The sequence below is a fragment of the Amblyomma americanum genome, chromosome 11 (assembly GCF_052857255.1).
Source record: "Amblyomma americanum isolate KBUSLIRL-KWMA chromosome 11, ASM5285725v1, whole genome shotgun sequence".
Classification (NCBI taxonomy): Eukaryota; Metazoa; Arthropoda; class Arachnida; order Ixodida; family Ixodidae; genus Amblyomma; species Amblyomma americanum.
The window spans coordinates 66772957-66800847 of NC_135507.1; the positions used below are offsets into that span (position 1 = coordinate 66772957).

The 27891-nt window shown below is 45.6% G+C and overlaps 1 long non-coding RNA gene across 2 annotated transcripts in view; it reads left to right on the plus strand.

The window, feature by feature from the left end:
• LOC144110320 (uncharacterized) overlaps positions 1-27891 on the plus strand; it is a 95958-nt gene that overhangs the window by 61936 nt on the left and 6131 nt on the right. The window contains exon 1 of one of the 2 annotated variants that reach the window (XR_013309804.1): positions 25561-25660. The exons of the other annotated variant lie outside the window; for it this stretch is intronic. This is a non-coding gene — a long non-coding RNA (uncharacterized LOC144110320). Of the gene's footprint in view, positions 1-25560; positions 25661-27891 lie in introns of those variants that run through there. 2 annotated transcript variants of the gene reach the window in all.

Here is a 27891-nt window from a genome sequence, read left to right on the forward strand (position 1 = left end):
TGCTCTCCTCGTCACTTGATGCTACGTCTTTATTCCCTTAGCGTGCAAGGATCATCTCAAGGGTGTGCTTCATGCGAATAAATGCTGCTTCGCTTTATTGTTCGAAGCATTTGGACAGGTCGCCGACGAGGTGATTGAATTTTATCTCTAGGCGCTCGTGCCTTTCGGCGTTTTTAGCGCCCATGCGCGCCTCCAGTAATTTGAGGTCGGTCTCGGTGACGGGTGGTTGCTCCGTTGCCCGTTTTTTTTCTTGTGTCGGGGTGAGGTGGGGGCTTGGGAGTCGGACTGTTCCATGTTTCCTGTAGGTGTTGAGGTAGTGGAGCGGATTGGGTGGGAAGGACGGTTGGCGAAAGCGGTGAAGGGCTGGAGGTGTTGATCTTGATGAAAGTTGTAAGACGGCTCATCTCTCCCAGGGCCTGGAGCTCGTGCTCAACGGGGCCTCCTGTGTGGGCGGGAAAGTGGGGCTTGCTGGTAGCATTGATTCAGTTGCCTGCTACTCTAAAAAGCTCTCTTTAGTCTGCCTGCTACTCTAAGAAACTCTTAGAAGAGTTCGGCGTGTTCCGCAGCACCCGGTGCCTTCATTCAAAAGTTAACAGCATTTGTTCTTACTAACATTTGTCAGGCAAGCTTCGGTCTGCAATGAAGGTTAAATTGGCCAATACAGTTAGGTGCTTAGTGCCTCAACTGATACCTGTCCTTTCCATTCGTTGTATATATGCCAGTATAGCGGCCATCGAAGTGGTATGCCATCGGGAGCAACATTTACATAAAACTTCAAAACAAAACCAGTCACAAAAGACAAGGGACATGAGAAGGAGTGTTCACGCCCCAACGACTGGTACGACTGGTTTACATAAAATTTGGCGGTCGCCCGTCTGATGGAGAACGCAAAATGTGGTGTCAAATGACTCTCAGGATCAAATTACTAATCGAGATAAAGCCAAAGACATGTGTAGAATTCGAACTGACGAGCTTTCCGCAAGCAAACAGTGCATCCTGAGGGCCTTCAAATGGCCATTACAGACAATCCGCTTGTCGCAGGTGGATTCTTATGCTGGCAAGCGATTCGTCATGTTATAATTCAGAGAAAAAACTTGATTATTGGGTCCTCGCATGAACCCACTGCTCATAAGTGTTTATGCACTTGTTTAAAAAATTTATCGACTGAAGTATGTAACAAGAAAATCTAGCGGATTAAGTGAAGGTTGCTGTAAATCGTAGTCCTAGAACAAAATCTATGAGATAGATGGCGCTGCTTGTATCTTACTGCTTGTATCTTATAGATGAACATGGTTCCGGAAGTCTAGGTAGTGACCACAAGCGTACTAAGTTGAGTTTAAGAAGAAAAACCAAAGTAGGACAGAAGCGAGATGAACAATCAAAGGGGAATTTTTACTCAGAAAAGCCATTGGAAGCAGCAGTCAAACAAATTTAAAAAGTAATTTTTGAGGATAGTGAAACGGAATGGACTTATACCAAATTAATTCGATTACTGTAGCTAGAGCTAGATAAGGTGCGAGTAAAGCTAAAAGGGAAAAGACGCAAACGCAAGAGTTGCTGGGATGAGGAGGTCAAGAGGGCGATATAGAAACGTAAGGAAGCGTCCAGGGAACAGAGATATTCCAAGAAGAGGAGGGAACCAGAAGTTGAAGTAGAAAGAAAATGGCATACCTTCAAGAAGAGTAGAAGGGGAGCATCCTTTTTAATTAAGTTGAAAATTAGAAGAAATGGTGCCCAATGGATGTAAGAAGTAAATAAAAAGGATAGAAGTGCAGCTCAAAAATTCTGGAAGCATCTAAATGCAATGATTAATAAGACTAGGCTATAACAAAGGTTTATTGTTACATATCAGGGTATACAACTAGAAGGAGATGAAGCGATAAAACACATAAGGACAAGGATGACAGAAAAATTTAAAGAAAGAAATGTTTCACATCATTGATCGAAAGAGGATAGACCGGTTACTGCAATAGCTTCACTGGAGCAAAGCGAGGGGAAAAGGCAGAGGAAAAGGTTCCTAGTGGCACGCCATCAGGACCAGATGTTATTCCGATTATGTTAATAAAGAAGCTAGGACCATAATCCAAGCAAACATTAATACAGGTAGTGAATAAGAAGATAGTGGATGGGAAAGTTCCCGATGAATGGCGATTAAGTCGAATGAACATGATATATAAGAGAAAGGGGGACAAAGCTGACGCAAGTAACTACCGTCCCATAATAGTGGAATCGGTGGTTTACAGGGTGGTGATGCAGATTATAAAGGACAGATTACAGGCTTGGATGGAGAACGAAGGGGTGCTAGGGGAGCTACAAAATGAGTTCCGGAAATAGAGAAGGTTGGATGACAATCCGTTTTCATTGACGCAGTGTATACAGATTGCTGAAAAGGAGCATAGGCCCCTATGGCTAGCCTTTCTGGATTTTAAGGGATACTACGACCACGTTAATCAAGAGTATCTGTGGGACATGCTGGGCACATTGGATGTGGAAGAGGCAGTAATTAATCTTTTAAAAGATATATATAAAAGTACCAGAGTGCTTATAAAAAGGGAAAAATGCATCAGAGCCTGTAGAGATCCAGCGGGGGATTAGGCAAGGATGTCCTCTGTCTCCTTTGTTGTTCATGTTGTATTTGCAAGGGTTGGAGACCAAGCTAGAGAGGAGCGGACTAAGCTTCAACCTTTCTTTTTTCAAGCAAGGCGAATTGATTAAACAGTCATTAGCGGGACTAATATACGCCGATGATATAATGCTAATGGCTGACAACAAGGAAGATTTACAGAAGTTGATAGAGATATGTGGTACAGATGGAGGTAGATTAGGTTTCAAGTTGAGTGAGAAACACCTGCAGTCATGATATTAACGATGAAGTCGGCGAGCATAGAATAGAAGAGTTCACGATAGAACTAGTGGATGAGTACAAGTATCTTGGGGTGCGGATAAATATCCGTGCCGAGTGTCTGACCGGGCATGAAAAATATGTAATGAGTAATGCTAGTAGGAATGCAGCAGTCGTGAAAAATAGGCACTATGGAATTACAATAGGTATGAAGTGGTAAGAAGGATCTGGAAAGGGGTGATGGTTACTAGTCTGACTTTCAGTAATGCGGTCATGTGCATGACACCAGATGTTCAAGCATGGTTAGAAATTAAGCAATGCGGCGTAGGGAGGCTAGCTTTGGGAGCACATGGCAATACACCAAATCAGAGGGTACAGGGTGATAAAGGATGGGCGTCGCTCGAGAGCAGAGAAGCTAGCAGTAAGATAGCATTTGAGGAGCGATTGAGAAAAATGGGGAAAAAGCATTGGCCTAGGAAAGCTTTCAGATACCTGTATAAAAAGAATGTAGATACGAAATAAAGAAAGCGAACTAGAAAATAACAAGCAAATATCTGGACAGCAGTAGGGGGGCAACTCAGCAATTATCGGTTAAGAAAAATGTTAAAGACACAGAGAGAGCTCTGTGGAAAACAGGGATGCTGACGAAATCAGCACTGGGAACATACAGGATTTTTAAGCAGGAAATTGCCGAAGAAAATATCTATGATAATTGTAGGGGAAGCTCTTTGTTGCTTGAGGCGAGGACGGGTGTTTTGCGGATTAAGACATAAAGTCAATTACCACGAGATAGACACGTTGTGCGTTGGGTGCGGAGAGGAGGAAACTGCTGAACACTTGACGCTTTTCAGAAAAGGGCTTCACCTTACACTGGAAAGCAGCGGGGCTGATTTATCCAAGGCATTGGGGTTTAAGGACAGTGAAGGGAAAGTAGATTTTAAGCGGGTAGAAGTAACCAAGCAAAGTTTATCTGATTGGTGGCTAAAATCAAGAGAAGAGTACAATTTCATAAGTCATGGCTAGGTGGCTTGAGCCACCGCCCGATTTAAAGGGTTCAACCGTATCCATCCATCCATCCATTGTGAGAAGCAGCGGGGCTGATTTATTCAAAGCATCGGGGTTTAATGACAGTAAGGAAAAGTATATTTTAAGCGGGTAGAAGCAACCAAGCGAAGGTTGCCAGATTGGTGGCTAAAATTGTGACAAGAGTAAAATTTCGCAAGTCTTGGCTAGGTGGCTTGAACCACCGCCCGATTTAAAGATTTCTGCCTTATCCATCCATCCATGCATCCATCCAAGTAGTGTTCCTTTATATGCTCTTGTATATGTTCCCTGGAACACTACTTAGAATGGATGTGATGTTTCCGTAAAGGGAACATCCGCGGAAGTTTAGATATAGTCTTGTGTACATTTTCTGAGCAAACCATTGTAATCTCTTTGAGCTCCCCTAACTAACGCTGTTAATTCGGACACTGAGGTACTGTTGGTGGAGAATTATTTCCCGCTTAATGCTCCTGCGTACTCTAAACCCGTTAGAGCCCCCGTTTCGAGTACAGAGAACGAAGCCTCCGTTATTAATTGAAATTAAAATTTATTTTTGAGGAAAGGAAATGACGCAGTAAATTTCTGACATAACTATGTCGGAACCCGTACCGCGTCTAAGGAAAGGGATAAAGGAGGGACTGGGCGAAGAAAAGATGAGGTGCCGTAGTGGAGGGCTCCGGAATAATTTCGACCACCTGGAGATATTCAACGTGCCATGACATCGCACAGTACACGGGCGCTTTTAGCGTTTCTACTCTATACAAACGCGTTCGGCGCCGTTGGGTTCGATCAGTAGCTGAAGGCCCTAAGCACTGAGCCACCAGTATTAGTGAAGCCGACATCTCGCCAGCAGCCGCCGATATTAAGGCAGCCGCCTTCTCGCAATCAGAATCGGAGCTTTGATTCCTCCATGTCAAGCTATTTTTCAATCGCCAATGAAAGTGAAACATGGCTACATAGGCGTATTGACGGTAGTTCCCAGAGAACATCCACGTTCACGCGTTCGCAGTGTTATGAAGTTGAAACTTCCAGGCGCCAAAGCGTGCAATAAACCTTCCCGAGCCCAAGCACAATGACTAGATTGTGATTGCCTTCTACACAAAAATTGAATAAACATCTAAGACTTTCACTTTTCTTTTACAATCTCGCATGACCTATTCTAGGATTAGCCCAAGATTTTTTACAGCAATTTTACAGACCATTCAATCTTATGCCTATGGGAATAAAAAACGCCATCCTCCGTTCAGTGCGATGCGTAGCCAGTTGGACAATTTAAAAATGAGACGCCTGTTTCACATATCTCGGTGGACCCCCCAACCGGGTCGTAATGGAAGCAAATTAAATAATAAATAATAATTGGTTTTTTGGGGAAAGGAAATGGCGCAGTATCTGTCTCATATATCGTTGGACACCTGAACCGCGCCGTAAGGGAAGGGTAAGGGAGGGAGTGAAAGAAGAAAGGAAGAAAGAGGTGCCGTAGTGGAGGGCTCCGGAATAATTTCGACCACCTGGGGATCTTTAACGTGCACTGACATCGCACAGCACACGGGCGCCTTAGCGTTTTTCCTCCATAAAAACGCAGCCGCCGCGGTCGGGTTCGAACCCGGGAACTCCGGATCAGTAGTCGAGCGCCCTAACCACTGAGCCACCGCGGCGGGGCAAGCAAATTAAATGAAAATTGGTTTTAAGGAAAGGAAACGACGCCTGTCTAAAAATTCTCGCTGTACACTCGCACCGCGCCGTCAGAGAAAATCACTTCCCTTACGGGGCGGTTCAGGTGTCCATCGAGACGCGTTATTTTTTCTCTCACGACCAACGCCGCCGACGGCACCGGGACTTCTGCGACACGAGCTCCTTAACACTCTCGAGTTAAAATTGGAGGACGCTTAAGCTTCGTGTTTAAGAGCGGAACGCGAGAGAGTGTTGCGGCGCTGTCAGGGAGTCAACGAAACCCCATTGCCCGTTCGGCGCGACGCCTTGCCCGTTAGACAAATCGCTACGATACGTACCACGAAATGGACGCGCGAGCGGCAAACCACGTAGAAGTGCTGACAGGCGCCTTGCCGAAACGAGCGGGACTCAAGTTTCAGTGGTATTTCGTCAGCACATATTTCTCGACAAACCCGATGCCACGAACGCCAGCGTAGCTTCCCGCGCCGAACGAACGGGCAGCAAGCCACAACCTTCGCCGTGAACGCGCCTTGGACGTGCGCGGCGCAGTTCGCCGCTCACCACGTGGTTTCTGCGTCCCAGCACGGTCCGACTGCGCCCGAACGAGACGAGTGGGAGGAACTGCCGTCGAGCGCTATCTGTTGGGGCAGTGGCGTACATTGTGCAGTGGCGTACAGGAGGAGGGCGGTGTGGGCAGCGCGTTCCTACTCGGTTTTATTTATTAATGCTTCTGGGATTTTCAAGCCACAGCTATACTACGCCAGCCAGCGAGCCATTTCTGTTCGTCAGCCGTACGCCTTATGCCGTGTGCCGTATGCCACGGCCGAAGAACGACCTTGAGCCGCCGTCGCCTAGCAACACCGTAGCCGCGCTGCAACAGATGGCCCCGTCGACGCCGCTGCCGTAGCCGCTCCCTCCCTCAGATGTGTTCCACTGGGGTAAAGGGAGAGAAGGTGTTGCCTCGCGGGGGAAGGAAGGAAAAGAACATTTATGAAATAGCAGATGCCTGTCTGCCTGGTTGTCTACACGCCGTGGTGGCTCAATGGTTAGGGCGCTCGACTACTGATCCGGAGTTCCCGGGTTGGAACCCGACCGTGGCGGCTGCGCTTTTATGGAGGAAAAACGCTAAGGCGCCCGTGAGCTGTGCGATGTCAGTGCACGTTGATGATCCCCGGGTGGTCGAAAATTGTTCCGGAGCCCTCCACTACGGCACCTCCTTCTTCCTTTCTTTTTCACTCCCTCCCTTATCCCTTCCCTTACGGCGCGGTTAAAGCCAACGATATAAGAGACAGATACTGCGCAATTTCCTTTCCCCAAAAATCAATTAAATAAACATCTCGATGGACACCTCAACCGCACCCTAAATGAAAATGTTGTCTCATACAGCATGCAATGGTAGGTGCATTTGTAATTGGTTCAAGCCCTTGTCGTAGCTAGCCTCCAGCATGATCAAAACCTGTAACCTATTTTCCGGGGAAAGGAAAAGGCGCAGTATCTGTCTCGTATATCTTTGGACACCTGAACCGTGATATAAGAGAAGGGATAAACGTGGGGCTGAAAGAAAGCACGAAAGAGATGCCGTAGTGGAGGGCTCCGGAATAATTCGACCACTTGGGGTTCTTTCATGGCCCCGCCGCGGTGGCTCAGTGGTTAGGGCGCTCGACTACTGATCCGGAGTTCCCGGGTTCGAACCCGACCGCGGCGGCTGCGTTTTTATGGAGGAAAAACGCTAAGGCGCCCGTGTGCTGTGCGATGTCAGTGCACGTTAAAGATCCCCAGGTGGTCGAAATTATTCCGGAGCCCTCCACTACGGACCTATTTGTTCCTCTCTTCTTTCACTCTCTCCTTTATCCCTTCCCTTACGGCGCGGTTCAGGTGTCCAACGATATATGAGACAGATACTGCGCCATTTCCTTTCCACCAAAAACCAATTATTATTATTATTTATTCTTTCATGTGCACTGACATCATCTTAGCGCTTTGCCTCCATAAGAACGCAGCTGTCGTGGTCGGGTTCGAACCCGGGAACTCCGAATCAGTAGCCAAGCGCCCTCACCACTGAGCCACCGCAGCGGGCCAAAGATGGTTTGTGGTTTGATTTATGTGAGTGTAACGTGCATGTTAGCTCGCGATAAAAGTTTGTAATTTCCATGTACGAGCGAGGCGCCTCGGCGGGAGTGTTCGTTCCCGCGAGGTCTCCCGTAGCCGAGTTATTTGAACGTTTGGCCAGATTGTCGACTCCTCCTTTCCGGAATTACCCGCGTGAGCTGGGACCCATAATACGAGATTGATTTTATGATCGAGAGTTCGGTTCCGCAGAATCCCATTGCGCTCGCGCTTACCGAGTTTTTGGCAAAATTTTTCTTGTCGCTATTATAGTCGCTTAGAATAGTTTTTGTTGTGGGGATCGGGATGGCCATAGCGATTGCTACTTCCTCTGCCGCGCGTATGGTGCTAGCGTGAAAGGTTGTGCGTTAACGAGGGCTGACTTTAGAGCGGCCATACATTCCACGTATCTTTCGCCTTTGAAGTGTTGAGCTGCATTCGCGTATACAGCTCGTGGTTCGTTGTCGTGCTGTCTCTCAAGAATATTCTGGAATAATGGCACCACAGGTTAACGAGTGGTGATATAGTTGGATTTCATCTCTACCCGCGATGACTGTTGCTGAAACCAGCGTCGTCACCCTGTCGGACGCATTTTAGCGCTATGTGCGTGTTCCCATCACCAAACTGTCTTCACATAGCAGCCATTGTGAGTCAGTTTGAGTGTAACGTCATCACTCAGTAAATTTTGCGTCATCGTGTCATGTCATCTGGCACGCCGGCGGCCTGGGTTCGATTCAGACCTCACGGACAATAGGAACATGAACGTTTGAGTATTGTGGGCTAGTGTGGGGGCCTAAGGGCCTTTGTGCCCCAAACACCTCTGACATGATCAAAGTTTTTACCACCACCAACACGTCGGCCCTAATTTTCCTTCATTTTCACTTGTGACATCAGATGACCGATGAGGCAACATACCAAGTGACATCTGAGGGGCCCAACTTCCGGCCACAGATTTTTCAGACACTTCCGGTGTGAACATGGCCATATAATCTTTCGCATTAATAAGGAGCTGAGGCAGAGATACTTAAACCTACTTAGGTGTGGAAATGCGAAAGCATTACTCTCTCTAGGTTCGACTACCGCAGCGGTGGCCTAGTCGTTTGAGCATCCGCCTCGCATGCGGGAGGTGCGGGTTTGATCGCCAGCGTCGCCGGGTACCCACCGATGGTACGATGAGTAAAAGTTGTGCCCTGCCTGGTGTTCGGCTGCTTTAGGGTGAAATGCTCGGGACTAGGGTGTTTGACCCCACCATCAGTATACGAAAAAGACCTGATGCCATGGCGCGCTTTAGCCACAGATGTCCTTGCGGCATAGAAATCCATTATCATGTTGTCCTTAGGTACCCAACCATGCGCACACAAACATGAGCGCGCGCTCATGAGACGACCTGGAACACTGCGCGACGAACGGTTGCATCACAATTTTATCAGGAAATTGGTTCTGATCAAACGAAATGTCGCTGTAACTGTGTCACTGTGTCAACGCGCATTTGTGTTCGTTTAAAGCGTCTGGGAAATCTTACAATTGAAGCAGGATATATCGTCTATTCGAATCCCTTTTGAAGCTAGCCTCAACTTGACAACAACGTCTAAGCTACAAGCAACGATAAATCGTATGACACCAGCCGGAGCGCTGTACGACAACGGATTGCGTCGAAATTTTGGCACTAATGCTGTCGGAAAAACTAGCGCCACATTGAGGTGGGGGGGGGGGGGAGGGGGCAGTGGGCAGTATATAAAGGTTAACGACATACATATTTTGTGCCGGAAATGCGGGTGTTTGGCCTCTTATGTTCGTCATACGGTCGCTTCATGACAAGACCTCGCTTTTCTTCCTATCGCTGTGGTTTCCTGTACCATCTGCCTGTGCACACAATAACTTACGCGGCGGCTTTTTTCGCAATGGGACTAGTATTCCATTCGCTTTAAAGATGGGATTCTCTGTTAAGATGGTTTTTGGCTCGTGGGGGTTTAAAGTACCAAAATGGCTCAGGCTATGAGGGACGCAGTACTGGAGGGCTCCGGAATAATTTCGACCGCCTGGGATTCTTTAACGTGCACTGACATCGCACAGCAGACAGGCCACTAGCATTTCTCCCCTTCGAAATGCGATCGCCGGGACGGGATCGAACTCTCATCTTTTGAGACAGCAGCCGGGCACCATAACCACTAAGCCACTGCGGCGGCTACGCTGAGAAGAATACCTCAGATGGTGGTGCATCCCGGTGGCTCTTGTCAGTTTCCTTCAAGTTCGTTCCACCCATATGGTATCAAGTAAATTCTACGAAGAGCAGCAGTATGTAACAGGACAATTGCCGGTGGCTTAAATACTATTGGACCTGCTTAGGGAGCTAAAGCTGAGGTGTATCCGGGAAGTAGACGCGGCTGCGCGTCTTTAACGTTGAGTACGTTCCGCGCACTGGATAGGCAGCGTGCCCACCCTTGCCGCCCTGGCAGGTAGGTGGCAGTTAATGGTTGGTCGAAAGAGGTTGGCCACCCAGTGCACGAGGCGGCTTACTCCGCCGCCCTCTACCGGCGAATTGAAAGGTCAAAGGTCGAGTGGTGCGACACCATGGTGGCTCACTTGAAGGTCAACTGGCGAGGCCCGTCGAATTCGGCTTTACCTAGCGTAGTGAAGCTTTCAATTCAAAGATTATTACACCAGAGGTATTGCGGATTGAATGAAGTAGCTGCTACACCTTGTGTTTTGCTGTGCTTGCCCGTTTTAGAGCTGTTCCCATGGGCCGGTCTTTCAGTATTGTGTTCCATATTTGTGAGGGCTGTAAAACGTTGTTACATGGTGAAATGTGTTTATATACACTCAAAGATCTTGCCCTACAGAGCATATCCGTTTATCGCACCGCAATCATTTGCGCTCTGTTCTACCCGCAGCGAGTTTGTGGCTCTTTCCTTCCTGTAACGAGCAGCGTTCAGAGCACAACGCTTGTTCATATACCAGATATGTTTACTCTCTAGACTTACCACATCATTATTCACAGATGCAAAGTAACGTATAGTTGTAAAGTTGCGCTTTCATTCTCAGTATCGGACGATTTTCAACAGTTTACGCTGAAAACTTGATTTTTATCGTCAGTTGTAAATAATTTGCATTTTTCGCTTTATCCCTCAGCCCCGCCGCGGTGGCTCAGTGGTTAGGGCGCTCGACAACTGATCCGGAGTTCCCGGGTTCGAACCCGACCGCGGCGGCTGCGTTTTTATGGAGGAAAAACGCTAAGGCGCCCATGTGCTGTGCGATGTCAGTGCACGTTAAAGATCCCCAGGTGGTCGAAATTATTCCGGAGCCGTCCACTACGGCACCTATTCTTCCTTTCTTTCACTCCCTCTTTTATCCCTTCCCTCACGGAGCGGTTCAGGGGTCCAAAGATATATGAGATAGATACTGCGGCATTTTCATTTCCTCAAAAACCAATTATTATTAATATTATTATTATCCCTCATGTTTACACAGTATTTGAAAGCTGCGGGCTGCAAAGAAAATGCAGCAAAATATGCGCTGCTTTACGAGCATCACCACCGCTACACGTCAGCAACAAGCACAAAGCAAAAAACCAAAGAAGAAAAACAGCTCGAGAAATTCCTACGAATATAAGCGTACTCTTTTATAGGAATATTTATAGAAACATACATAATCACAGAGTCACACTTGTTTCATAATCTGCACCAATATCTACTGATAATTTAAAAGCTCGGTTACGGCAGATATTTCCGCACACATATTACAGGTCACACTCCATCCTCAACATCACAATTACATATTCTTCACTGTAGCTAAACACGGAAGAACTTCAGCTAACTCAAGCAATGAAGAGGTAGGCAGTTAACATCTCATTGGCTGCAGAACACCCCGATTGAGAGATCGCAACAATCATAAAGGTTGCTGGATCGTTCGTGTTCAAAGTTCGGAAAGAATTTGAAGCTGCCAGGGGGGATATGGATGCTTTTTTCGAAAGTAAACCACATTGTCGGCGTTCTGACACTTAGAGGACGCCGGAATGCATCAGTTGAGTACAAGTTATCACTGATGAAGTCCCTGGAAAATCGATAAGAGCTCTCCCCAGGGTGGTGAAGTTCGACGAGACCACTGTCAGAGGTGTATTTCATGAGGAGCTTCGCTACAAGTCTTATTTTAAGCTGAGAAGACAGTTCTTTTCAGAGAAACTAAGGTGAACCGCCTGATCAGATCCAAGCGACTCATGAACAAACTGAAACACTCAGAGGAGTCTGCAACGTGGTGGGTTTTCTGCAATAAAAAAAAATTCTTTCAGCACCAGCAGCTGAACTGCAAAAATGATGGGTAGGTTGTGTCAATGCCCCGAGGACGCTCCAACTGTCATGCGCACATGATTTCCAGCAGCAGTGGTGGTCCTGAGTGGGTGGTCCTCTGCATCAGTGGGTCGAGAGCAGCAAAGAAGTCGTGATGTCAAAAAATGTTTTCCTTCAAGGTACCAGATACAGTGCTGTTGATTAAACTGTGGTATTGAACACGATTGTGAAGCCCTCGATTACTGCTGTAGTAGCACGAGGGAGGCCGTGTGGTTTTCAGCAAGACTCCGCGCTATGCCACACAGCCTATACAACTAAAGAAAGAAAGGACAAAAACCTCCACGACCATGTTACTCTAAACATGCGGCCTCCCAGCTTCCCAGATCTCAACCGAATAGACAAAATATAAGGAGTCGTTGAGAGGGAGTCCAATAGCAACCCATACAACACCATCGCGGCTCTCAGAGAGCTGTTGTTGATGCAATGGCTAATGTTCCGAAGACACATCTCATCACTGCGTGCGGTCGATTTCGACAGCTTTTGTAGTCTGGTTGGTGCTGACGACGGGGGTCTCATTGAATGATGGCATTTATTGCATGAGTGGCCACTTGTACATCATGCTAAATGATCATAAGGTTAGATCATAAATCATAGCTCAAAGCAAAATTATCATAAGATTATCATAAGATGATAAGAAAAATGATAGTTGTAACGTTAAGAGACCTGAAGCGGGTAGAGTGGGTGAGGGAACAAACGCGTGTTAATGACATCCTGGTCGAAATCAAGATAACGAAATGGGCTTGGGCAGGGCATGTAATGCGAAGGCAAGATAACCGCTGGTCCTTAAGGGTAACGGAGTGGATTCCAAGAGAAAGTAAGCGTAGCAGGGGGTGGCAGAAGGTTAGGTGGGCGGATGGTTTTAAAAAATTTGCAGGCAAAGGGTGGATGCAGCTGGCAAAGGACAAGGTTAATTGGAGAGACATGGAAGAGGCCTTTGCCCTGCAGTGGGTGTAGTAAGGCTGATGATGATTATGATGATGATGATGATGATGAAATGATCATAAGTGATCTGTCTCCAGTTTTTCTCTTGACAACTTGAAATCTAGGGAATACCCCCATAGCCTACAGCTGCACACATGGGCCACTGGGCCCATAATCTGCACACATGGGCCCCCTCGTTGGGCCTTGTTGCTAATCAAAACAACACAGGCCGACATATATGCATCCAATTCACTTAGGTAGAAGAGCAATTGGAACAATACAAAATAAGGGTGCCAACTTTTCTATTTCACCCACCATAAACACCCAAGGTCCGAACATTGTCCAGGCAGCAATCACTATACTCCCCATCAAAATTATGCGGCTCGCCTCAATCTCTAAGTGACAGCAACCATGTCAGGGCAAGCTCAACGCAGTTACTGGTGCTGAAATGAACACGACTGAACACGGACGGCCAGTCGCCTTCTTTGAAGCGATGGCTGCAGCTGAGCCCAACGATATAAAATGTTCACGCGCCCGACCACTTACTTCCGTTGGAGGGCGCCATGCTCCCTAGCTTCGTTTCAATAGGCTTATCGGTAGCTGTAGGTTATACATGCTTCAATATTTCGCTCGCCATCTATTATGGCTAGACTCTTTTCCTCAACTCTGCTTTCGTGGAACTGAGTGGCTGATCGCAATTTATAAATTATAGCCGCGCATCAACACTGATACACCTCCCTCGTAGAGCGCGTGCTTCAGCTGCCAGGAGTCAAAGCCCACCGCCACATTGTGGCTCCTCTTCTATGTACAGTGTAGTTCACGAATACCCGCTTCTTCCATCTGCGCGCTTACATGGTCTCTCTACTTCCACCTTCTCAATACACTTGGTACCTGAAGAATGCATCGCGGTGTGAACCAGATGTCATAAGCGACGCCTCTCGTTGACATCACGACGAATTGTGTCGCACAATTCCACAACGCTCTCTGAAATAGCCATTCCAAGGTCTTTTCAACCATTACGACTGTATTAGTCTGGTCGTTAGTTCAAATAAATTCTATTCGACAACTTACGTCGGCTCTGACGCGTCCATTGCTTTGAGCCGACAGCTTGCCACGCGATGTCCAACATTGTTAAGTAGCACTTCAGTTTTTTACTACAGGCTTCCATAGTCGTTTTGATTTTAGAGCGATAGTTCTACTCAATGTAAAACTACAGTTTCCGTCCGTGTGTTAGTGCGACCTTCAAACGCACTTTAGACTTGGCAGTTTCAGAGCAACCGCCTTGAGTCAGACGCCGAAGCGTACTTTGACTGTTGCCAATGGGATGGTGTCTCCAAATTAGCCCTAGGTGATTTCCAAAATGTTTCGCTTCCCGTCCTCAAAAATGGCCTACCCCAACTACGAAATTCGACCTTCATCGACTTGGACCGAACTTGATGTGAAGCCAACTTTGAATGTGCTCATCCTAACTTGACTTCGGCCACTTGCAAAACATCGCCCACCCGCTAAATTTGACCCTCATCGAACTGGATATGGGCATCACGATGGTAATCACTCAGCTAACTCCCAAAATTTGGTCCGCCCCTCCCCAAAATTTGACATTCTTGTATTTAGAGCAAACAATGTGCAGCGTAGTATGACCTGCCAAAGGGCAGCAGTGGCGTATCTAAATTTGACCGCAGCACTATTTAGCCAGGAATGATAGGAAGGCTCCCAGAAGTCCAAGAACGAAGTGAATGACCAATTCCGCATATTTGGTCATTAACCCATTATTGTTGTTCGAACTACCATCCGCGAACACTGGATCTGGACCCCAGAACCCAAGAAAAACCGAACTGCTAGCGAAACCGCAGCCGCATGGCTGTGGTTAAATGCGTGATAATGAGCAATTGGTCTCTTATTGGTGCACGCATTTTGTGCTGAATATCAACTTTTCCTTGCAATTTTGGCGCAATGTTCAAGTTTGTCCTCTTCTTCTCTTGCTATAGCCCTCTGAGGCTGACGACATTATAAATAATTGAAATATAATATCTTCTATTTGTAACATGTCTCCAAATAAGAGACCTTTGGTTAAGAAATCGTGAAAGCTGACGAAATTAAAGAAGAAAAAACAGCGCAGAGCCAGACGACGAAGGAGAGCCCTTTGGCGCAATGTGATGTCAAGTTTTTATTCCGCCAGAAGTAAAAAAATACACCTGGAAAATCAGTTCAACAGGAAAAACACAAATATTATAAATAACCCTTATGCAGAAGTCGCAATCCATGCAGGTGCTTTCCACAAGTGAAAAGGATAGATAACATATTTCCTTTTCAAACAGTCTTACAAATATATGGCTTGCTAGCGCAACTCTGGCTTCTCGCTGAATTATTATAGCAGTGAAGATTTCACTGGCTTTTTTCGCTCTGTATTTTCTTCGGACAAGCATGCTGTCCAGAAGAGGTGTGCAGTTTATTTGAGGAATATTCCTTACAATGCATGGCTAGATTGCTGCCTGTGCCGGTTTCTTGCAATCTGGCATGCTTGCTTAGTCGAGTAGTTAGTCAGCGACCCGTCTGCCTGTCAGGCGTTTTCCCACACGATGCACACTACACCACACCGCACTGACAGTGAGCGCAGCGATTTTGGTGGTTCGTATAATACGGGCCTAGTAGTGGTTCGCCATTGTTGACCCACCGGCAAAGGCACTGGGCTTGTTCGGTGCAGAATAAAAAATGTGATGATACGTGCAGCGAAAATATCTACACTGACTATCAGTGCGGTGTGGTGCAGGATGTGCCACTATCGTGTGGGAGATTTTACGTCGGGCAGGCGGGTCTCTTTCTCAATACTCGACTAAGCGAGCACGCCGGATAGTATAAACTATGCACAGGCAGCAATATAGCCTTGCATTACTAGGAATGTCCTTCAAAAAACCGCACACCTTCCTGGATAGCACGCGCGTCCTAAAGAAATACAGATCGAAGAAACCCAGGCAAATCTTCAAAGTACTCATCATTCGGCGGATAGGTCAGAGTTGCGTCAGCAAGCCATCTGCTTGATTGCTTGAAGTGGAAATAAGTTATCTACCCTTGGAGGTGATTTGTGGGAAGAACCTACAATGATTGCGCCTTCAATATCGGGGGTATTTATAATGTTTGTGTTTTGGCTGCTTATACGTTTCTCATGCGATAAAGTTCGCTTCCGGTGGTCTAAAAACGACTTGAAAATCAGCGCGTTGTGCCGTCGTGTTCTCCCTTCACCCTCTGTTTCTGCGCTGTTTTTCCTTCTTTAAGATGTACTAACTTGGCCAAGTATACGGGTTAATCATGAACATAACCTACGTCTCCAGTCCTTCGCCATTACAGATTTATTGCAGCAGACTGTCGACTGCCGAAATCCATTTCAGGGGAAATAGCCTAAAAAGAGAGCTACTTCTCAAAAACAACTTATTAAAGCTTAATGACATTGCGGACAATCTTTATAGAAGACATCGGTTACCCGGCATCATCTTCTTGCTCGTTTGTTATTGCAATATCATCCAAAAAAAATTCGAGAAAAAATTCTCGAGTCTGGAACAACAGGTCGAGATGTGTATAAAAGTTGCAGAAATAACAAATTGGACTTCAGCAACGCTTTCAATACCAAACATGCCCTTAAACGACTATACACACCAAATTTTGTTGCACGTTTTCTTCTGTCAAACGATGCTTTTGACATTAGAATTCATATAATTCTGGCTGGTATTTGCCAGCAAGCGTAAAATATTTTTTATAATTGAGTTAATTCTCTCATGTCGGAGCCGCCGCGGTGGCTGAGTGGTTATGGCGCTCGGCTGCTGGCCCGAAAGACGCGGGTTCGATCCCGGCCGTGGCGGTCGAATTTCGATGGACGCGAAATTCTAGAGGCCCGTGTACTGTGCGATGTCAGTGCACGTTAAAGAACCCCAGGTGGTCGAAATTTCCGGAGCCCTTCACTACGGCGTCTCTCATAGCCTGAGTCGCTTTGGGACGTTAAACCCCCATAAACCAAACCAATTCTCTCATGCCGTTTCGGGTTTTTTTCGACCGAACGACTACTGCGACGTCTATTTGGTGTTTTGGCCACGTGATCCACTAAAAAAACTGTGACATATTGGCTGATATGTAGACTTAATTCAAGATTACATTTAGTCCGGCCTCTTCCAAGATGGCAACTCTTAGACGCATATACAGCAGATGTTGTATGTTCATATGCGAATTAGAAAAAGTATATTTACTAGCGGAACGATCCTGCCAGCTAGTTCGTTCATCTCAATAAATGTTTGGTTTAGGTTTGTTTATGGCGGTTTAACACCCCAAAGCGAACCAGGCTATGAGAGACGCCGCAGTGAAGGGCTGCGAAAATTTTTACCAGCTGGGGTTCTTTAACGTGCACTCACATTGCACTGTACACGGGCCTCTAGAATTTCGCCTCCACTGAAATTCGACAGCCGCCACCAGCATGAAACCCGCGGCTTCCGGGCCAGCAGCAGTGCGCCATAACCACTCAGCCAGCGTGTCGGTTTCATTTCAATAAAGGGTAGGACGGTAGATACAGAAAGGAAACCATCCGTAATGTTGCTTTCGTTTTTTTGTCTCTATTCCTGTCTTTTTTGCGCAGTTCTGCCAATTATATATTTCCGAAATATTAAGTTACCCTCCAGCATGTTTGGCTAATTTTTGTGTTGATAAGGCATGGTTGCGTTTTTTATTACGCAGTTTCTGAAGCTCATTTTAAGGCAAACGATCATTAACAAAATTACTTCAAACAGCGAGCTCAACTTTCCTTACAGCTGATAATTAGCGCTGTCTTAGAGAAAGTCAGAGGGCGCGGATAGATTTTCTCTCAGCGAAAATGTTGAGCAGAACCATCGGCTAATGATGCGGCACTTAGGTGAAGACGACAGCGTTCCAGACCATGTTTCGTTATATTAATCGCAAGCGTTGCGAAAGCAGTAGCATTAGCCTTGCTTATTGCGCTTTTCATAAACCGCCGACTGCCTTGCTAATAACAGCAAAAAAGCATTAATTTGAGTTGACAAAATTCAGAATAGAGAATTCAGCATTTTGCGCCTCACTATAATTTTCCTAGGAAAGATTCCGCATTTTCCAAATTATGAAAATGAATCCAGAGAGCCACATCGCATAACAATCAGTTATTTATTTGATATTTTTGCATTAAATTGTTCAGTTTTCAATAAGGACCAGCGTGCATTTCTGACATTAGTTTGACGTCACATTCAACCACCAGCACACTGACACCCGCTCGCGCTCGACAATTTGATTCGAGGAGCTCAAAGGCTCGCGTGTCGAACATGCGTTGAGAAGCAGCATGCCTAATTCCGCGACATCGCATGTCACAGAAAGACTGAAGCTGGCTGCAATTCACAACATAAACAGCGCCTAATCCGTGCTAGATAAGGGAGGGCACATGGCAGTGGGAGCGCCTATTTCCGCAAAAAGATATCGTGCCTCAGTAAATCCAAAGCATTTGAAATTCAGCATTTGTGATGCTATGAGTATTTCTTTGTGCCCTTAATGCGATCGGACAGATGGAGACACAGATGTGACTACTTTTCAGCTGCTAAAATTTTATGGTAAAAAATAATGATTTTCGTGCAGTTTTCATAAAGCTGCTTCATGCTTCTTACTGAATAGCTATGAAATTGTTATTTGCGCACAATCTTGTTGCTGAGAAATTTTTTCATGCGATTTAAATGCACTGTATTTCATGTGCCTCGTCTCTATTTCCATAAATATCTATCAGAAAACGGCCTACAAAATCAAACGCGCTAAGTGTGCGCTTGTTGCAAAATGTTTATAGTTTCTAGAGGTTTAACATTTTGGGGCGACTAAGGCTATGAGCGACACCGTAGTCAAGGGTTCCGGAAGTATCGACCACGTGAGGTTCTTTGGCGTTCACTGACGCCACTGGCGTTCACTGACATTACAAGGGCCTCTTGAGTTTTGCCTCCATCAAAATTCGACCACCGCAGCCGTAATCGAACCTGCCTTTTTACGGTAAGCAGCCGAGTGGCAAACCACTGAGCCACCGGGGCGGCTTGCAACAAATAGAGATGATATCGAACCCGCCATTCTTGCGTGTTCTGCTCGCTAGTCGCGACAACTGATGATTGTGTCAGCTACTCACTCTATAATGAGCACAAGAAATTGATTTGGCTTACAAAGTAGTGAAAGGTTCGCATTACTTGCGCGGCGTTCCCTTAGCTGTCATACGCTCTAAAGTCACACAATTTTCAAAGCACTCTTATCCTTATCGGTCCCATTTGTTCTGCTTTTCTCCTTTTGCCAAGTGGCAAGGCTGGAAGACTTCAACATCAAAAAGAGCACATGTGCTAGAAGACGCGATGGTGCAGGTTCCCGGAAAAATTTTTCTCCCGCTCAAGAAATAAGTTTCAGTAGCGTTCACTCGTGTTCATCAAGAAGTCTTTTATTAGTGATACGAATTTCAAAACTCGCTGATATCCTTCAATTAGATTTCACTTTTTTGCAATTACTGATGCCAAATGACAGGTAGCACTGTGCACGTCAGTACAATTGAGCACTTACTTCATATCTATATGCAGGAGAGTCCGCCCTAATCGAATTCCAGAAATTTTAAGCACAAGCCTCGTGTCTGCGAGAACAGTTTGAAATTCAAGCTTTGCCGTACAGTAGCCATTAAGTTTGTATGAAAATGAAATATTCCGCAGCATTTGTTTAGTGTGAATGCGTTTTTGATATCCTGTACGTTCTCTTCACAGAATGGCACAGTGACGCCAGGTCTTAGCGCTTTCACTTGCTCATCAGAAGATGTCGACGCAACGTCATTACGAATTCTTTTTTTATTTTAACGACGTATTAGCAAATAAATTTGTTTTCCACAACGTTGCATTCTTCGTTCTGCTCAACAATAGTCTTTTTAAGTTTTGTTCAACTTGTTCCCAAGCTGCAAATAATAGAGTCTAGTTAAGAGGTTACTTTCTTTGCGCCGACGGCGACAAAAACTACATAGGCTAAACTAAAGATCCAAAAAACGAATACAACAGCATAGGAATGACGTGCGCAAATTCGTCAAGAGGAAATAATAATAATTGGTTTTTCGGGGGAAAGGAAATGGCGCAGTATCTGTCTCATATATCGTTGGACACCTGAACCGCGCCGTAAGGGAAGGGATAAAGGAGGGAGTGAAAGAAGAAAGGAAGAATAGATGCCGTAGTGGAGGGCTCCGGAATAATTTCGACCACCTGGGGATCTTTAACGTGCACTGACATCGCACAGCACACGGGCGCCTTAGCGTTTTTCCTCCATAAAAACGCAGCCGCCGCGGTCGGGTTCGAACCCGGGAACTCCGGATCAGTAGTCGAGCGCCCTAACCACTGAGCCACCGCGGCGGGGCAAAACAGTCCGAATTCCCAGCGTTCCAAAGACGCACACCGTAGCATTGCATTCGAAAGAAATACCTTTCTCGGAGCGGAAACCAATTAAAGAAAAGGGCTACTCGATCGTTCACCCATTCAACCCATCCCAAACAACTTCAACAGCACATGAGGACACCTCCTCCATGTGTATGCGCACAATGTTCACCGCGCTGCTCACTGTAGCATCCTTCGCAATAGCGCACTCTTTTTTTTTCTCCCGATGTTTTAACTGAAGCCGCAGGCTTACGGCCTTCAGTAATCCTAAACAAGGCGCCGAGTCGGCTCTAAAACGCCGCAATTTCTCAGTATAAAATATTTTGCGGGAGCACGCATCTGGCAGTTTTTATAAGTTATCAAAATGAACCAGACACGCAATACCGTAAAATTCTTGGCTTTCAAAAATAAATATCTGTGCTATATCTATTTCTTGACCAAGGAATTAGAAAATGACACTCGGCTGCTTTTCCTCCATAAAAACGCAGCCGCCGCTGTCGGGTTCGAACCCGACCGCGGCGGCTGCGTTTTTACGGTGGAAAAACGCTAAGGCGCCCGTGTGCTGTGCGATGTCAGTGCACGTTAATGATCCCCAGGTGGTCGAAATTATTCCGGAGCCCTCCACTACGGCACCTCTTCTTCCTTTCTTCTTTCACTCCCTCCTTTATCCCGTTCCTTACGGCGCGGTTCAGGTGTCCAACGATATATGAGACAGATACTGCGCCATTTCCTTTCCCCCAAAACCAATTATTATTATTATTATTCATCTCCTTCACCTTGCTCTAAACCGTCTGCTTCGTTTTGGATGCGATTGCAATGTCACACTGAGATGAAATCTTTGGCTAAAACAAGATATTTGTTTTTTTATTTAAAATGCTGAAATTACATTGTGTTTTGCTCTGAAGTGCTTCTCGACTGATGGAAGTTGAAGGCTGGTACTTGAAAAATTTGCCTCGTTAGGGGTCGTTTCGACGGTGTACACCAGCACATTAATTACAAACTACATTCTTTACCACACAAGCCAGCACGGTGACATTCTCTCAGGCGTGACATGCTTTTTGTCTCCTATTGTGGGAAAAATGAGCGTAAAATTACAGAAAAATTTAACGAAGGTAGAAATCCAACATATCTGAAAATTTCGGAACTTTTTCGTCAAAGCAGCAGCGAGAAGAAAACTTTCCGTTTGGATCAGATTTAAATCAGAGCACAGAAAGGACTCATTTACGTTAGACCCCTCGGCCACTGCATTTTTTACCGATTACATAATGAATAGTTTATGCACAGGAAGTAGTTTCTTCACAGAGTGTTTGCAAAGCAGTGACCTAATACCAGCTTCGCTTTTCTTGACTCGATTATACACAACAAAACCAAAGGGTGATTACTCTTCGAGCTTTTCGCGTGGTTTTTTCTCTCGCATTTTCCCCTCGCGCATACTGGGCTATGTCGTCGTCTTCCTCATCTTTTATCTCAGCTTCCTGCTCATCAGGATGCTCAAACCTGTTAGTGCTGCCGTCATGGTAACGCTATTGAAATGGTCAAATGAAGAGGAAGAAAGGCCAAACTGTCTCGCCAATGACATATGCAGGATGGTGTGTTAAAGGTTAATGCGGTAAAGTGGCCACGATAAGCGCACGACAACGATGACACATATACCAACATCATGGGACACTGCTGGCGCTGCACCTGAGGAAAACATGATAGGCTGAACGCGGCGGTACGCAACCTACTAGAAGCGGTAAATGAAGCCGAGCAGAGAGTATCACAAAGAGATGCGGCTGATGACAGAAGATGCTCCAGCCGCAAAAGAAGCCGACAAAACGTGCGCGATACTTAACTCGACGAAAGGAATTGGCGAAAGCAGAATAATGATCATCTGTCAATGACTATTTCTCTAACTTAGTCCGGCTACCAACAATTTTGGCACGATCAGCAGCCAAAGACTGGCTCTGTACACAAGCGCGGCAACCTTCATCTCTGAGATGTGTCAGAATGCTCTACGCCTTCCGTGCAACGCATATACTCCAACAGACAGTCTTGATACGAGCGAGGCTGAAACTTTTTTGGACCCGTGTCCCCCTGCCTTTGTCTCACAAACATTAAGTTACGTTTTTAAGTGTTCTGAAAGTACACTTCTGACCACATGACCACTGATAAAGTTGTACCTAAGTGTATCAACTCACATTTCGCGCAACCTGCCAATTTAACGCAGTAACTACACTAAATCAACTGGTCAATTCTGATCTAATGAGTGCTGCCTGTTAATGACAATATATCAGGCCACTATAGAAGAAAGAAAAAAAACTTTGATATCACAGCGGTGACCCGCACTTGAGGAAAGCGAGAGCACTGGGTTGTTTCCATGTATAGACATGCAGTGACATCGCCGTATGTGACGTCATGGAACTTCTGGAACGCTGTTTTTTCCAAGACGCCAGTACGAGTTCTATTTATTTTTAATTTTTTTATTCTTGCTTTCTAGTTTGTTTTCTTTTATTTTTATTTTAGTTTTGACGTCCAGGTGCTATGTCAGCGTCCGTGGCTGTTTTAACATACTGGTGATATGTCGACGTGCGAGGTTATTGTGACGTCCAAGTGTAATTTTTGGGTTTAATTTATTAATTCTAACTCAACAACCAAATTTTTCCCAAAGCAAGATCTCATCACGCACTAACACAATCAGACTTGTTGATATTTATCGTTATGGGACGGGGCAATTATGCGGGCAACCTTTGCTGACGCGACAACCATCAATGCTTTGAAAGCAATAAGGCTCAAAACGTGGTGGTTTCTTCGAATGCGCTTCTGCGTTTCGAATGCGTTCTACCCCTCTTTCTCGTCTGTGACGCATGATATTTGTGTCCTCAACGGAATCTTTTATTCCCCGGCACGCGCAATAGCAGACAACAACTGCGAAAGCTAAAGAGCACGGCGTTATATGTTTGGCTTCATATGACTGTGTGTTCGCTGCGCTTCGTAAGGTGTTGGTCTACGTATCTATTGTTTAGGCCTCTGTGCCCTCGCGTGCGATCGTCGGTTACTAGAGAAGTTAGCACAGGAGTCACACCTTTGCTGGTACAGTGGCATGCGAAGGTTGGTGTCTGCTGGCCAGCGGTAATCATAATCGAGCGGGTAATAGGCTGACATCGCCTATGCGTTACGTCAGCGGCATATCGAAGAAACTTAGGACGAGCGGATCAACTCAGGCCCCGCCTTGACTGCCTTCTCTGTGTATGATGGTAACATTGGGTTTGCCGCTCCTCGACATCATTGCGGATAGCCAGCTAAGGCTTTACATTGAAGTCGGCTATCTCGGCTGCTTTGAAACTATTCTCGCCCCATAAACGTCGACCTCGACTTCCCGACCATTCCTGACGTGGCAGAGCTTCTGTGGCCTCGAGTGCCTGATCGTGGTGCGGTGACGGAAATATCCTGACGGCGTAGGTGCGGTCGGTGACGCCCTACAGATTAGTCACCCTGTACCACTTGATCAGGCCTCGGTCGAGTTCCCTAGGTATCCAGCAATCGCTCGGCTCTGCAATTCCCAGCGGTTCTGTGTGATTCGGTGCCACGGCTAAAGACTTCCAGGCTAAAGCGAGCGTCCCGCGCCGAGTGGCGGTCGTGCAGTGTGGTCACCGGCTACACAATAGCCGAGCTGCAGGAGAAGGTAACATAATATTGCACGCCTCGAGAAGTCGAGCTTGTCTTACAGGTTTGTAGCGACGTTATCAGCCTAAGCTTGCTGCCATGGCCTCATCCTCGGTAACCAGGCACCATACGCATTAGCCAGCTTGGCGAACGCGGCGAAAAGAACTGCGGCTCAGGCCAAACAAAATTGTTTAACTGTGGTCCTCATAAAGGTTGCACGCTTGAGAGGCACCTGGGAAGTTTCCCTTCATGGATTCCCCCGTGATGTCAGGAAACCGAACGGAGCGGTGGGCCGTAATTTTTAGGTCTTGAGCATGTGAAACTCTGGAACGCTCAATGATAGACGCAAAAGTGTCCGTGTGGGGCAACTAATAGCAGTTCAAAGTAGGACACAATGTTATAGCCGGTGAGAGAACATCGAGAGGGCCTGGGCAATGTGTGAAAGAGAATCCGTCAAGGAGCCATGCATGGTGTCTTCGGACGGCACGGGTTTCCCTCCAGGCTGGCGAGCTGGCCGCACAAATTCCTTCTCATTCAGGAGCACGTTTGAGGGAATCCTGGGTTCCGACATCCTGTTGACTGCGCCATTGTCATGGTGATGGAGCAGGACATGCGGTTTTTCCTTAGTATTTCTTTTTTAAGAACTTCATCATCACCTATGATCCTTTTCTTTCCTGCTCTCTTTGCTGGAATTACTTCGCACGACGTACTACATTACACTGCGAAATATTTTTGTCATCAGAAGTTGAGAACGGATCTTGTTATTGCTCTGCCCAGAGTTCAAAGCCGGGGGTACCTAGAGAGACCTGTACACTGCTGCAGTTTGTAAACAAGCGCAACAATGTATCTTTTGCAGATTTTGGCAAAATTTTTAAGGAAATATCGTCTTAAGGATTTTTGTCCTTCTCTTGCGGATGTATTGAATTCTCGCCTGATGTACTTACTAGGAAACGAGGCTGAAGTTCTCGGTTAATAGTTTTTGAACTGCTTTGCATGTATCCACGAAGGGTAAATCCTACCATCATGGCCAATATTGTCTCAAGCTAAAAATGTTTTTTTTTTATCCTGAACATGGTTATTTCTTTTCTGATAATTATATGACGCGTTCCTCTCTAATTTTTGAATATTTTTAGGCTTGACCATGAGCACCAAGCGGAGTGTCTATATTGTGTTTTGCGATTGAGAAGAAATACTTTTACATCATAAGTTAATTTTTATTGAAAATTGGTTATAAATAAGCAAGAAAGGTGTATTTATGCTACGCAGAGTATAGATTGTCGACATTGCGGTGTTTTCGGAAGATAATTATGAAGTTCATTATATTGCTGCTTTGCATTGCACATTTCTCAAATTTCTGCAAGCTTGATTGTACGAATAAGATTAAATTAGGCTTTAGCTCGTCCATGCATTGTATTTATCTAAACGCTCAATTTTAGCAGCACGTTGATTGACAGCTAATTATTTTACATCTCTTCATGTTATCAGTCTTCTTTTTCTTACTCCGCCCGATTTCCTTTGCTAAGAAGACCTGTGAAATTATATAAAACACCAGCTGTAGACTGGCGAATTTAACTTTCTTATCGTGCGCCGGTGACTACTGGTATCATTGCCTCCGGCGCTATGAGGGCTTCTCCGTTGCACTTCAGTCAACTCCTGCTGCCGGCATTTGTTTTCCTGTAAGCACGCATGCAATTTTCGAGTTGGAGGAGAGTGCTTTAATACCTGTATCACAGTGAAAAACTCTGCCAGTTGTAAGACACGAAGGTAGTTTAAAAAGAATGAAATTTTGTATTGCATATAATCAGCTTTGAGTATACGGGAGTAAACTGAAGATCACGTTAACTCTCGTATTTTTCCAACGGTGCAGCCACTGTAAGCAGTCCCCTCATCTTATCATAAGAATCTTTTTGGTCACTAGAAATCTTAGAATACAGCCCTCATTTTTGTGTTCGCGAAAATTATAAAACCGCACTGAAATGCTCTAGGGTTCTCCTAAAAAGCAATTACATTCTGGACCCACTGGATCATTTGGCAAATAGTAAACCTCGTTTGACTTTCATATTATGTTGTGTACATGGCGTTGTATCGCATATTTTTGACTGGCCGTGGAACTGAAATCACGAATTGCAGCACATGTCCACGCCTTCAACTAATCTGCTTGAGTGAAAACGTGTTTTCCGTCCACAGGAGTTCAAAAAATCTTGCTTCCGTCGCGGTTTCTTTCCTTAACTTCAGATGAGTACTGTGCCTCGGTCAAAAAAGTACACCGCAGAAAGGCCAAATGGAGGCGCAGGGCTTAAAAAGAATCCTAGGTTAACATAAAAAAAACGCTAGTGGCATACTTCTGAGCAAGTTCGATCAAAACTGTATATAGCGCGACGCGTATGCAACGTGTTAATCGTACGCTTGTGTCCACATATAGCTGCACAAAGGGCAGCGACTAAAATTGCCTTCCAAGAGTGACCTTCTTTTAGACGACGCGGGTGCGCACAATGCTGTTTCAGTCGCATTTATTACAGGCGTGAGCCTGTTTATTTTTTGATTAGACGTGAAGGAAGAGGTTATAAATGTTTTGTTTTCCGAGGATTTATATGCAGAACACTTAAGAAAGCCGTTTTGGTTTCCAAATCACAGCCAGTATTTTGTATTCGTTTGGGCATGTGCTACCATATCTACTCATGCTCCACAAAGGACACAATGATGCAGCTGTGCTATAACTTCGGTTCTGAGAACTCATTATTTCTGCGTAATGTGTGCGGCCTACAAAATGAGGGTGGAAAAACGCTGCATATGCTAATTCCTATCATTACGCGTGTTCTGTGTATGGCTCATATGCAAGCCAAATGAAGCGCATGCGGAAATGTCAAAATATCTGCGGACATCCTACGTCGCCATGCACAATATAAGAAATATCATTTAGAAACTAAGCAGACAACATAGGGAGACAAGAAATTTTTCCCTGTGGCCAACGTATCATGCGCAATTATTTTTTCTCTGGTATTTCATATACACAGCCACATCGGAAGGTTTCAATAGGGGTTCCGTAAAACATGACAAATCATCACCTTGGTCTGAATGAAGCGTTTTCTGAAAACCGGCGCTTTTTCTGCAAGAATTAAACTACTTAAATTGATTTTATAAACAACTCTTTGAATAAACCACTGTTATAGGTAAAGATGAACCTAAGAGGTCGGAATTTTTCTACTGACGAAGCAACCTTTTTTGGGAATATATTCATCATTGACTTTAGTGGCGGTAAAACAGTTCATGTCGAGGTAATGTGTGAGGTTTAATTAACGCTGTAGGTTTGAAAATCTGGCTGTCTTAATCATTTCAACCAATTTTCTTTGAGTGTACTTTCATATAAGATTTTCATTCCTGTGATGCCGCCAAGGTTGTGACTATGCGTTATCCACAATAGCGCAGGTATCACCGAAGTACTCACAAGGCCACATCGCAACTTTTTTGGCGGTATGAATAAGCAGAAACGCGCAATAAAAATTTAGTACTTTATGCCTTACACATCGCCGTTATTATATACCAAGTATTTGTGAAATATTTTCCCACGAAACATACCAGCTTGCCTGTGTACTTAGAATGTGGCCTTTTTCTTCACGTCCCGAAAGAAGTGGCAAACACGTTTTCGAAACGTTCGAGTGCTGATCAATTGGCGAATAAACAGAAGAAGAATAAACAACCATGCTGTCGGTGGGATCCGAACCCACGATCTCCGAATATCGCATCCGGTGCTCAACCAACGGAGCTACGGCGACGGCTGTCCAATCTGCTGCTCTCGTGGGTATATTTACGTTTTGCGTGTAACTGGACCTTGAGAGTGTTCACCAGCGCCACCCTCGTCCACAGCGGCGGACATAGCACGTCCTGTATTACACCGAGCATGGCGTGG